This window comes from Chelonia mydas, chromosome 7 (genome assembly GCF_015237465.2).
Source record: "Chelonia mydas isolate rCheMyd1 chromosome 7, rCheMyd1.pri.v2, whole genome shotgun sequence".
NCBI lineage: Eukaryota > Metazoa > Chordata > Testudines > Cheloniidae > Chelonia > Chelonia mydas.
Window position 1 is genome coordinate 62,984,262 of NC_057853.1, and position 13,327 is coordinate 62,997,588.

The following is a 13,327-nucleotide window of genomic DNA, read 5'->3' on the forward strand; positions in this document are numbered from 1 at the left end:
GGAAATCCAAGTGGCGTTCAGTACACAACAAATGTGACTCTCACATTCTTAGCATTTTGGGACAGTGCACAGATGTGCCTACAAAGGGAAACGGGTCTCTTCTGACTGGTAACCCTGTGTAATGGGGTCTACAAACCCCATACTGAGCTTAGGCAGGAGGGGGAGGGGAGACTCTTCTGTCTGCCAATCATGAAGGCAGGCACTCAGAGCTGCACCCAATAGAGGAGACAAGGCATACTATAAAGGAAGGAGTGCAGAGAAGGAGTGGGAGGCAGAAAGGCTTGGAACAGCAGAGAGGTAACACCCCCTGCCCAAGCTGCCTCACTGAGCACAGCTGAGAGATTGAGGCATGCTTGCAGACTCAAAGATCATAGTCAAAGAACTGCCATTACCAGGAGCAAACCAAGGGGGTCCCAGAGAGGGCAGCAGCGACCCTCCGAAGGAGCACACCAAGAGCACACCAAGACACCCTGCCTTCTCTTTCTGTGCTCTCCGAAACACTATTACTCTCATCCCAAGTGGCCGAGTATTGTGGCTGGAACTTTAAAGTGACAGTAACTTCACCGTAATATTCAGTGACTTCGTCTCATAGGTATTTGAGTTCTTATTGTTGCCAGTAAAGTTTTCCCTCTTTAATCAATGAATTTAGTAAGCACAGTCTGATTTGTATGAGAGAAGTGAATCTTCACTCAAATCTGAAAGCAAGCCCAACTCTTTATTGAAATGAAATGAAATTCGTGGTTTCAATCCAGTTCCTTATGGGGCATGCATCCAAAACACTATAATCCTCACCTTATTGGCAGACATGGCGAAAAGGCCAAAGATTTAGGTCACTGTTTAGGCATGATGGTGGGTCAGTGTAAATACACTTGTTGAGTATCATTTCTTGTCCTGAGAATTTTGTCAACTTAGCATCTTCTAGCAGCATTGAATTCATAGGAAAAACAAACCGTAACCAAACATTTTGGCTAAATGTCACCATTATGGTTCTTCAGATATGTCTGTCTTGTATGATTATGTGTTTCTTCTTGTAACACACATCATGTAGTAATTCTCAGCTGTCACTGTACAGCACGCAAAGATCACTCGCAACTTCATAGCAGCAATGGGGAGAGATTTCGGAATCTTCTGTTCCAAAAATCCCAGCATCGTATTACTTGAGATCTAGGAGACTCTCCATTGTGATCTAATCCAGTGGAGGGCTATGGTGCACATATAAACTAGACAGTTGAGTCCATCCTATTTACAAGCAAGTGCTTTTATGTGATGGTTGCTATCCACAACATCAAAAATCTTTTGCTGTTTGTTAGTATTGTTTTGTGTTAGAGTAGTGCCTAGAGAGCAAGATGCTTCATACAAGTGCTCCTTTCTATGGAATTCTTTTTGAAAGACTGTCTGAGAAAACTTTGCGCAGATCTTGGAAACTTGTAATGAAATCAGATGAACAAAAGTAATTTATAATGAATGTAGATTTTTTTGTTTCTGGTAAGAATATTTTTTACTAGCAGCTTGGGAGAGCAAATCAGTGAGTGGAAGATGATAATGACTTGAATAGGGACTACAAGCAAAAAAGGAGAGACAATGCTCTTTCATTCAGGGGTCTGCTGCAACCCAGTCATGGTGGATTTCCTTGCGGGTACAGTAGTTGCTTTTCATTGAAACTGGAAATGTAAAGCAGTGTTATGAAGCCAACCCTGCTGATTTTCACTGCCAAACACCCTCCAGGCCTTCCACTGCACATGGATAAAATCGTTTCAAGGGAGTCCAACTACAGCCGATTGAATCAGAGGGTTGTGAGGAGCTTCATTGCTTGACAGCATGCCATAGGAGCCTCCCCATGCATCCCTTGGATAGAGGCCAAGCACAAGAAAGCATCTGTAGACTCTGAAATGATGAAGGAATGTATCCTTGCAGCAATTGATCCAGTGTTAGAGGGAGAGATGAATGCTGAAGTACTCAGTGAATTTAAAAGGATTCCTTTGTCATGCATGTCGACTGTTTGAAGGACTGAGTTATTGGCATCAGTAGTGGCAGACAAGCTTGTCAGTGAAGTGAAACGTGAGCTGCCATACACTGGCTGTTGATGAATCAGCTGACATGACTGATATTGCCCCAGTGTGCATCTTTGTCAGAGATTCAGTGGTCTTGTGCAGAGCGTTCTATGTGTTACCCCAACTGAGGCAAACCTGAACTGATGACACGCTAGGCACAGAGTATTTTTGTGATCTTTGTTTTGGCTTTAAAAAAAGATAGCATCAGACAAAATGGATGGTTCTCCATCCATGATGGGCCCTGAGAATGGATAATGAAGGGCACTTGAAGGAAATGAATCCTTACTTATTGGCGTGTCTCACTCAGTCTTAAGTGAAATGTTTCTGTGAGCTGAACTCAGAGCATCATATCCAGCCACTACAAACACTATTATAAGGTTAGTCATTTGTATGAGACTGGCGTACATTCATTCTTACTAGGGTGTAACAAATTATTATTTCTTTATTTGCAGACTCTGATTGTTTATTGCTGTACTATTACTGATTGCTTCTCTTATGGATTTTCTCTTTATTGAACCAATGTTGCTAATGGTTAGAGTACAAGATTGAGAGATCACACTTCTTGGTTCTATTCCTGGCTCTGTTATTGACATCCTATTTACCCTTGGTCAAGTCACTTAAGCTTCCTGTGTGTAATAGTGTGCCTCTTTAAGGACCTCCAGATATTGTAATTTGAATTACAACCTTCTGGGAGTGGAGTGCAGAGGTTTAGAAGTGCACAGGCTGCTCACTGCCTTCATTCTCCCAATAAAATCATATTAAACTTGTACCAGTGGGTATGCTTTGGCTTACCTTTCCACAAGACATTATAACTGGTGCCTCAGTTATCAGTAACATGGAGGTAATGGAGTACTTCTAAGATGTGTTGCAAGCCTTAATAAATTAAGTGCAAATAATATACTTAGATATATAGACAACCACCTCCCCTTGCCTTCCGATGCATTGGTGCATGGTGGTTGAAAAACAGGATGAAAAAATGTTTACCTCCTTTTTTCCCTTTGGTCAACCTGGGGAAGCCACTTTATCACTGAATATAATCCAGAGCCACAAAATAAAAAAAGTGATATTGTGTCATGTCATTATTCCAAATCACATATTGATGCAACATGATAGAGAAACAAAACAACCACCTAGCAACACAATGTTAGGATGCCTTGTGCTATGATTGTTTTGTATAATCTGTCTCCCCTCCCTTCCCTCATCTCTTTCCTAATTACTGTAAAGAATAGGGAAGGAACCTACTAACTGCTGTTCATTTCTTCAGTACTCCCCAGCACAGACTTACATGTGGCCAGCAGTATGGGTAACAATTTCTGAGATCAGCACCCTGATGGATTTGCTTGGGAGAAAACAAGTATGTTAGGAGCCTCCATCCAGACCTGTTGCCCTCATTAGAGCCACATGCGAGGTTGCAAAGAGCAGCCTGGGGTTCCTAAATTCTCAGAAGATTGCTCCTGAAACACTGAGGAAAATTTTATATATATATTTGTGTTTCTCTCATATACTTGGAAGAACCATGCTGCTTTTAACAGCACGCTGAAGTCTCAGTGTGTTGGCATCCACTTGCACCTGTGGTAAAAGATTTAATTCTCTGCTGTGAGCACAATGAAGCTGTAGGACCTGCTTTTCAAACAAACATCTTGAAAACTGTCTGCCTCATGAGGCACATATATCACCAGTCCTTAAAAACGATTGCGAATGAAAAGGAATTGTCACTCCTCTCCCTGCCTATTGATCATGAAATAACATGCATGGAAATTAGATACAGTATACACACACACACACAAAGGTACAGCCTTTAAAATTCCTTCAGGTCAGGTACTTGAAACACGTCATCATTTTGGGTTCACATCACCTGGTATATCGGAGACAGACTGCTTCTCTGAAAAGCAAATAGACTCCAAAGCATTCCAGGGATCCTTCTAGAGGTTACGGTAATTGCACACACCTCATCTAGCACAACCCAATTAATAAAGAAATACAGGTAACATTAAAAGAGCATCTCATGAAGACTTGGACAGCTCCTAATATGAGAGATGACATCTCAGACTGAAGTTTCATTATACAGCAGCTGCAGAATGTCACAATGAAACCATCCTTTTTATTTCAGTAGGGGTTGTGTTTGGTTTATGTCCCACTTGACTGTTCTCTGACCAGTTTACTGACATAAAAGCAGTAGAGGCAGCATATTTAGTCCCTGCAAGACTCTGTCACCACCCCTTTCCTAATGAGTAGCAGGGAGCGTGTCACATTCGTGCTCTATTTGTGGTGCTATTCTGTGTATGGCTTTTCAGGCAAAGTGGTGCGGATACTTCAGGATGGTTGAGGACTGTCTGCCTGCTTTACTATAGACTTATTCACAAAGATATTCAATACGCACACACTCGCACCTCCACTTTGTGTGTCTGGGAGAGAGAGGATCACCATCCCTATCGCTCAGCACTTTCATTCTCCCCAAAGAAGAGTCAGATCCTCAGTAACGCCCTTCTCACTCAGCAAGGCACTTCACCTCTCTCTTTCCCCTCCCATACTTTGTCTGTTTACATCCAGCGCTTTCAAGCAGAGACAGGCTCATGCTGTTTGTGTTTGTACAATGACTAGCACAGTGGGGTCCCCATTGTGGTTGGGGCATCTAGGCACTGTTGTAATACATAATAAATACTAATTGGGGTGGGGATAATGCAGGCGTCCTATCCATTTAGCCATTGACCTTTCTGCTGATTATGTGTTGATTTATAGATTAAAGCTCATTTCAGACAGGTCACAAAACAGCTATCTGATTGTAATGACTCTTGGTCATTGCTGGCTTGGGCTGGATTCCAAGTTAATTACCTAGAAGTGAAAGATTCAGTAGCCCATTATCATTCACATGATCTAGCATATATATATAGAGAGAGAGAGAGACACACACACACAAATATGTATCCCAACAGTGCCGTTCTCTGCACATCCAAAATTCACACCAAGGTGAAAAGTTGGTATTGAAAGTTCATGTACTCTACAGGCCCCCTCAGTAATATACCTAGATTTGGAAGGATTTTTTATCAATAAATGTTGGTAGACATCAAGTTCAGCATACACACACAAAGAAAATTTCCATTGATAATCAAAGTTTACAGCTAGGCAAAGTAAGAACAAGAGTCTGATTTAAGGATATTTACTTGGTATATTTTGACATGTGATGATGACAATCTGTGTTTTAATAATTATAATGCTTTAACTCTTTGAAGCTCAACATCTAGTGTCACTAAATATTTAGCATTTGAGCCACCCTCCCCCATAAAGTCCCACAACTGTAAAAATTTAAATTGATAAGCCAAAAGACTTGCTTAAAATGCATAATTTTGCACATCTGTGAAAATTTAAAGCAATTACAAATAGAAACAAGCTTAAAATAAACAAATATTTGTTGAAATGATTAAAAAATCCAATTTTGCCAAGTCTAAATTTGCACCATTTCAGCCCCTTGACTATGAATATTAAAATAGAAAAAAAAAAAAAGGTCTGTTAGACCTGTGATCTGATGTAGGCTGCTTGTGTGAAGTGATCAACATATGGGACAACTACAGTATGTAACTGACACAGTTTAGATATTGATAAAGCCAGAGGCTACAAGGCAGTGGTGGGCAACCTACGGCTGGCAGGCTGCACGTGGCCTGTCAGGATAATCCGCAGGTGGGTGGCCAGACAGTTTGTTTACATTTGCACAGGCCATCTGCGGCTCGTGGGCCACAGGTTGCTCACCACTGCTGCAAGGCCATGCAAGGGCGATGTAGGTTTCTGTCTTCAAGACTGCAGCATGGTAAATACGTGAGTCCACTGAGTACCCCCCCTGAATTGCCATACTAGCAATAAGCTGCATATGAACAATTCTTTGACACGAGTTTATCACTTCCTGGAAGGAATGGGGCAGACATTATTTTTAGTATAAGCGGGGGAATAGTCCTGCTATTGTGGGGAACTTTCCTGGCTTCTGCACTACCCCGGTGAAGTGGGCTAGCAAAAAGCTCTGAGTCCTCGCTCCCACTTCCTTTACCCAGTGGCCTCCCTGTTGCCAGCACCCAGTGCCGAGAGGCAAAATAACAGCAGGGGTTGGTTCGCTACCCGGTGTGCTTCACCCAATAATCACAACGGGGTGGAGAAGCAGAAAAGTTTATTTGAAGCTTCAAAAAGGTACAGGGAGAATAGAATCTCAAATCCTGCACACAAAGCAGGAAGTTACACAGGCTTTTATACATCCTTTCTTCAGCATACTTATCCAATAGCAAGCTGCCCTAAGTATCCATATAGCCAGCCAAGCCAGTTACCAGCTAGTTCCCTTGTTTTTTGTATCATTTGTTAAACTATGCATAAAGCTGCTTTATTCAGCATTTTTCTTCCATATCTGCCTTGTTTAGTTTCAGGCAGTCTGACTCTGCAACATATTGTTGCAGATCCTCAGCATAACTGCTGTGAGTGCCTCCAGGCGGGGGGGGGGGCGGGGGGCAAGGGGGCGGGGGGGCAAGGACACTTGGGCCTAGTACGCAGAGCTGCTGCGAGTGCCTCCAGGCTGGGGGCGGGGGGAGGGGCGGGCGGCAAGGACACCTGGGCCTAGTGCGAGGGGGCTTCATCGACACTCGTGGTCTTCCATCCCCTCGAGTTACCTAGTGGCCATGCCCCTGTGTCCCCAACATCCCTGCCCTTGAGGACTCCCCTTCCACTCTCCTGTCTGGCAGAGTCCTCGTAACCCCAACAAGGCTGAACCCAGGATTCCTGGGGGGGCTCGACCCCCAACCCTGCTGTGGTCACCTAGGACAGGGGCTAGGGTGTCCCCACTCCGGGGTACTCTCTCTGCACTAGGCAATTCTCTGACCCACTGACCATTACATACAAGTTAAAGCAAATGCAAGTTATTTAATCAACAATTAATTTTAAAAAGAATAAGGAAAAATGGGAAAGGTTAAAGGAAACACATCAACCCGCTCTGTGGCAGGGAACATCACAAACAGTGTCTCTGGAATGTCCGGGCAGTTCACAGTCTGTTCCTTGTAAGTCCCAGGCCGCCTTCTCAGGCCCGGGCTGTGCTGCAGGGATGCTGTGGGTTGGACACTTGCTCTGGTGGTGGCCACAAGCTCTCAGGCTCTAAGTGGTAGGACCCTTCTTCCAGTGTCACCCTCACCCTGTCGGGGTTACGACCCAAGTCTGGCCTGCAGAGCCTCTTGGCTGAGGCGTCTCCCTGTGCTGGGCCCGCTGCCCAGGGTCCCCCTCGCTCTCCCCAGCTGCTCATTGCACCCAGCTCCGGACTGCTCCAGCCCCACCACTCTGTCTCTGCACTGCTGCTGCTGCTCTGCCTCCAGCTCCCTGGGCTGCTTCTCTGGCCCCTCTGGCTCTGGTTGCTGCAGCTCTGCTCCCAGGGCAAGTCTGCTCTCTCTGGGCTGTGCCTCTGGCTTTGGAGCTGCAGCTTTGCTCCCAGGACAGGGTCTGCTCTCTCTGGGCTACTTTTCTGGTCCCTCTGGATCTGGCACAGCTCTGCTCCCCAGCTTAGCTTGGGCCCCCGCTTTCCCCTTAGCTCAGCCCCACTCTGTCTGACCCAGGCAATTCCAGCTCCTACGGAGGTCGGGACCTCCCTGGCCTCCTGAGTCCCTGATTAGCCTGCCCGCCCTGTCATTCAGGCTGACCTGGAGCATTGGCCTCTCCCCATTGTTCCTGGGGGCTGTCAGTCTCAGGGTCCTGATTCCCCATCGACCCATCCCCCTTTTTAGTACTGGGAGCTAGCCAACCAAAACACCCCCCCGCTGAATGTTACTAAGGGGGCAACAGTCCCCTTACATTAGGACAAGCATTGTTTGGATCCTGTGGAAAGTATGATCTCTAGCCCTTGAGAGTAGAGTTCTTCTTAGTGAATGCACAACATGCCTCAGGTGGCATGTGCCCAGGGTTCATCACTGAATTTGGTCCAATGGTTGGATCATTAGCTTCCCTGGCCCGGACGCTGGTGTGGAGTGTGATGTGAACACTGATCCATTCCCCATGAGAGTGGCATATAGGGGGTAGTTATGAATCACAATCCTTACACACTGGAAATATAATGATGTAATTATTGCACGCAATACATTGGCGTACAGTAGTTTATATTTAAACTGCAGCCATTAACTAACTGAAAGGCTCTTTTACTATTACTGTTAAGCCTCATGGATTTGTGACAATTAAAGATGAGACTATTGCAATGCACCATATACATGAATAGCTTATGGAATCTGTTAACATGCTGTTTGATTTCACTTATTTCTTATCATCAAATTAGAAATAGGCGTGAGCATCCCTGAAGTTTGGGATGGGAAAGGATGTGAGAGTCAAAATACAGGTGTGGATCCGAATTTTGCAGCTAGACCCTTTTCTCTATAATGGCTTGAATCAAACCCCTGGACCTGAACTTTGGGCAGGTCTGTTTTTGTCTTCAGAATCCATAACTGCATCACAGTCGTGTTTCATGCCCATCTCCATATAGAGGGCACAATCTATTTTGTTGCTTCTAATCAAATTTGTTGGGCAAAATATACCATACTATACATTGAACGTTGACTTTTTAAATGCTTTACTTTCACTTTTGGCATAAGGAAATTCAATACAAATCCATTTAAAAAAAATCTCTAAAAGGAAAAATACTTAGCACATTTATGGTACTTTGTGCTTATGATGTTATAACCAACAACCTAACGCTCTCATCCTTCAAAGATTTAGGCCTGTGCTTAACGTTACACTCATGAGTAGTCAATTAACATAAGTGGAACTTCTCATGTGTGTTGCAGATTAGGGTCTTAATTTACTTATTCTACCTGTCAGTATCAGCCCTCTTAAAATACTTACTTCTTTATGTCTTGCCTGTTCATGGAGCAAGTTTTGCCATCTAATCTGCCTACCTGCCATAGACTATATGGTCTACAATTAAATTCAATAGCAAAATTTGTATTTGGTCAGCAAATATTGGAAATGGCAAGTCATTGAGTAATTACAGTGCGACGCACAGGCCATAAGGGTGTAAGCTGTCTGTCAGTTCTGTTAAGCCACTTGCTGATTAGGAGTAAACAGTTTCAGGCCAGGTTCTGCTTATTTTGCAACTGATGGGAGTTTTGTACCTGTGATTAACATCCTCAATCACAGGTACAAAGGGTGGAACCCGAAGCCATATTTCCCGTAGCTGTGCTTTCAGTGACACTTATAAACTTCTCTCTTTGCTTAGTATGAGACTGGCAAAATTGAAAGTTAAATGGAGGCTTTGTTTTGGACTAGAGTGTTTGAGCATCCTCTGTATAGTACCAGTCTCAGCTCTTTCTGTTGTTCATTTTTCTGCATAGGAAACTGACTGTACTAACAGAAGTTGTTTATATAAAGAAAGAGGTGCAATAGCCTCTTTGTATTTTACTAGACTCTGCATGTATGCCACCAAACGTAGACGTCACAGAGCCTGGGCTCAGCACAGCACAGGGGAGAGGGAGGAGCAGGTGCCATTAAGCCACCTTTATGTGCGCCCACTCTGGGGCCATTTGACATCTGATAGAAACTAGACCAGCCTTAGGATTTCTATGTTGGTTCGGGCTGCCAATGGCCTCTAAGTGCCATTCTGTTAGCTGGAGATCACCCTTAAAAATGCCCTAGCCACATCCACTTTGTCCCACACATGCACCCTACTCTAGTACCCTGGAAGGGAAGGTGGAATAAGAGTTGAAGATTCCTTTTTGCCAGGGTATCCTTGGGTGGCCCAATCCAATTGCTTTCTAGCTGCTTTCTGTTCCTGCACAAAGTAGCTGTGGAGGTGGGTTGGGGAGGCCCAGAATCTGACTCAGTATCCCCTCTGTGGGCTTTGTAGCTCGTCCACACATTCTTGCCTAGCTCATGCAAAGCCATCTGTTAGTGATGGCTAGTATGACTACCGTTTCAGGTTTCTGAAAACATCAACACAGAATAATAGTCCTAATCCAGCATCTTTGTGGTGGAGGAATAGTGATCCAGGTACTTGGCTTACCAGTTCTTTTATTACCCTAGAAACAAAGGACCAAATTCTGTTGTCATTTACACTGGTATAAATCAGGATTAAATGCATTGGCCTGGAGCATAAGGACAAGAAGAAATTCAACCAAAGGGAACGAATGTTTAGCATCTGCTATATGTCCTGTTCCTATCCACAAGACCTGACACCTGATCTTGCAGTCTGGAAACACATTCCTGAAAGGGCTATCTGCTGGAGATTCTTCATGTTCCAAGGTACACGGAAGCTTTGTTGCAGGGCAGAGATTAGGCAGGAGAGAGGGGAGTTCTCAAACACAAGACACCAGGTGGCTTTTCATAGTAGTTCATGAGCCAGGGTCTTTTCCTATTTGCAGTGATTTAAAGCTGGGCTAACCTTGGGGCTATGGTGCAGGGAGCTAAAAACAAACTAGCCCACTGGTATGTATCTATCTTTGTTTTTATTTCAAGTTGGATGCTCTCTTTCTTTCCTTTCCTTTTGTGTATATATGTGTGTTAGATCCAATAATGCCTTAAGCACGATTGATTGGTTAGTACAGCTATTTGAAGCATTCTACAAAATGTGAGTCCTAGCAATTTTAGCTCTCAAACCTGCCAAGACATGTGCATGTGAGGAGTCCCATTGAATTTAACTTACTTGGATGCACAATTTTTTGTTGGCTTGAGCCTTACATAGGAGTGGAGAATGAGGTGGCACTTTTATCACAGAGTGGAGTAAGTATCACATTCCTGTTTCATGTCCTTAGAGCTTTGTGATGGGGCCACCTGTTTAAGGATGCAGACTAGGCCGCGTTGCCAGGTCTCATGATATGTGAGGTTTTTCTTAAAACTCTAGCCCCTGGAGACAAGTGAATACATGAGAATCTCAGCTTTCATTAAAAGAATAGCAAGTTTCTAGCTCCCCTGGTTGTGGAGAAAAGCCTGAACATTTAATCCAAATGTACCCTAAAAGCTTAGCAAGCAGAGCCCCCCAAAATATAGTGTTTTTTTTAAAGCTCCTGATTTTTGAGGCCTGTGTCATGGTTTTTGAAAGGTTGGGGTTGACAGTGCTTAACAGGGAATAACTTGTCCAAAAGCCTTGATCTTGCATATGCTTAACTTTGTGACTAAAGATACCCAGTGTTTGCAGGATCAGGCTTTAGTTACGAAATTTAATTGGTTAGAAAAACTGTGAGTGTGTGTCAGGAGGGCTACGTATTTTTGCATTGCTAATTATGCCAACTTGCTGTAATTTTATTATATATATTTGCAGGCTTTTTGTGTGTTATATCATTATAATGTTAATGCTTTGTCAGGGCCTAAAACTCACTCCTTGAAGATGAGCTCCTCAAATCCTAGAATCTGTCCTAGGAAACATAACTGTATAGAAGCAATGAGGCTTTGGAGAAATGGTTGTAGACAGGAGGTGGGCAGGTGTACCTTATATTCTTCATGTGTAAGAAAACATAGCTTGCCTTTTGATGTTTGTGTGTTTCTTATTTAAATATTTGAATATTATATGTAAATGTGTTCATAGAATCATAGAACGGGAAGGGACCTCGAGAGGTCATCTAGTCCTGTCCTCTGCACTCAACGAAGGACTAAGTATTATCTAGACCATCCCTGACAGGTGTTTGTCCAACCGTCTCTTAAAAATCCACAATGATGGAGATTCCACAACCTCCCTCGGCAATTTATTCCAGTGCTTAACCACTCTGATAGTTAGGAAGTTTTTCCTAATGTTCAACCAAAACTGCCCTTGTTGCAATTTAAGCCCATTGCTTCTTGTCCTATCCTCAGAGGTTAAGAAGAGCAATTTTTCTCCCTCCTCCTGGTAACAACCTTTTATGTTCGTGAAAACTGTTATCATGTCCCTTCTCAGTCTTCTCTTCTCCAGACTAAACAAACCCAATTTTTTCAATCTTCCCTCAAAGGTCATGTTTTCTAGAACTTTAATCATTTTTGTTGCTCTTCTCTGGACTTTCTCCCATTTGTCCATATCTTTTCTGAAATGTGGAGCCCAGAACTGGACACAATACTCCAGTTGAGGCCTAATCAGCGTGGAGTAGAGTGAAAGAATTACTTCTCGTGTCTTGCTTACAATACTCCTGCTAATACATCCCAGAATGATGTTTGCTTTTTTTGCAACAGTGTTATACTGTTGACTCATATTTAATTTGTGATCCACTATGACCCCCAAATCCCTTTCCGCAGAACTCCTTCCTGGGCAGTCATTTCCCATTTTGTATGTATCTGATGGGAAATGTGTACCAGCTTTTGGCACAGGCTTTGGTGTGTGATGTTAGTTCAATATTTTAACTGAACACAATTTGTCACTGGCAGACTATTCTAATCCAGAATTCAAAATAAATATAATGAATTTGTTTCTTTCTTTACACTTCGTTTTTGTTTCAGAATACCTGAAATCATCTAAAATGCCAGAAATTTCATTTGACATTTTAAAAAAAAAATCTTTGGGGAATTTGTTCTTAGTTGCTTCCACTCGGACTCCTCACTCTCAGTTGGTTAGTTACAGCATCCGGGTTGTGTGTGGAATTACTCCAGATTTGCCATTTACCTGTGTAACTGAGAGTAGATTTGTGCCCCATCAGTTTGGATTTTGACCTTCAAAAGTAAATGCTTTTCTTTCTTCCTCCCATCATTTCTATAGACTTTTTAACTATTGTTATTAGCTGAACATCCTATTTTAAGCTGGTTCTCTCAACACCCTTCCTATGATCCATGTACTACTATTCCTGTGCAAGACAAATGCTTACTAAAAGGAAAAGCTTGGTGGGTGGAATCTGATGCCTTGAAAGTGATGGATTCGTTGTCATTGGCTGGAGTCTTTGGCAATAGGCAGGTAGATAAATTCTATAAATTTCTCCACAAAGCTTTGCTAATATACTTCAGTTCTTCCCTTCCGCATTCATGCTATTCCAGTTCCGGATACAGGCTGCCAATCTTGCCAAATAATGTTGAGCTTTTGTGAAATGGACCAGCATCCATTAGGAGCTAAAATGAGAGGCCATCTTGATTTGAATGTGGCTCTAGAAGCTAGTGCACTGAACCATTTTGTTGCTCAGTCCCTCCAGACCATTCATCTATTCTTTACTGTAATCACTTATCAATATAGGGTGAAATTCAACACAGTGCTGAGGTCCCATACCAGGTCCTTCAAACAATTTAAACCCTCCGGTAAATGTTCAGTGCAGATGAGCTTTTGCAGGCCTTTGTCACTGAGGTGAATTTCTTTCATGCTGAGCTGTGTGAGTCTTTTTCTTTAATGAATT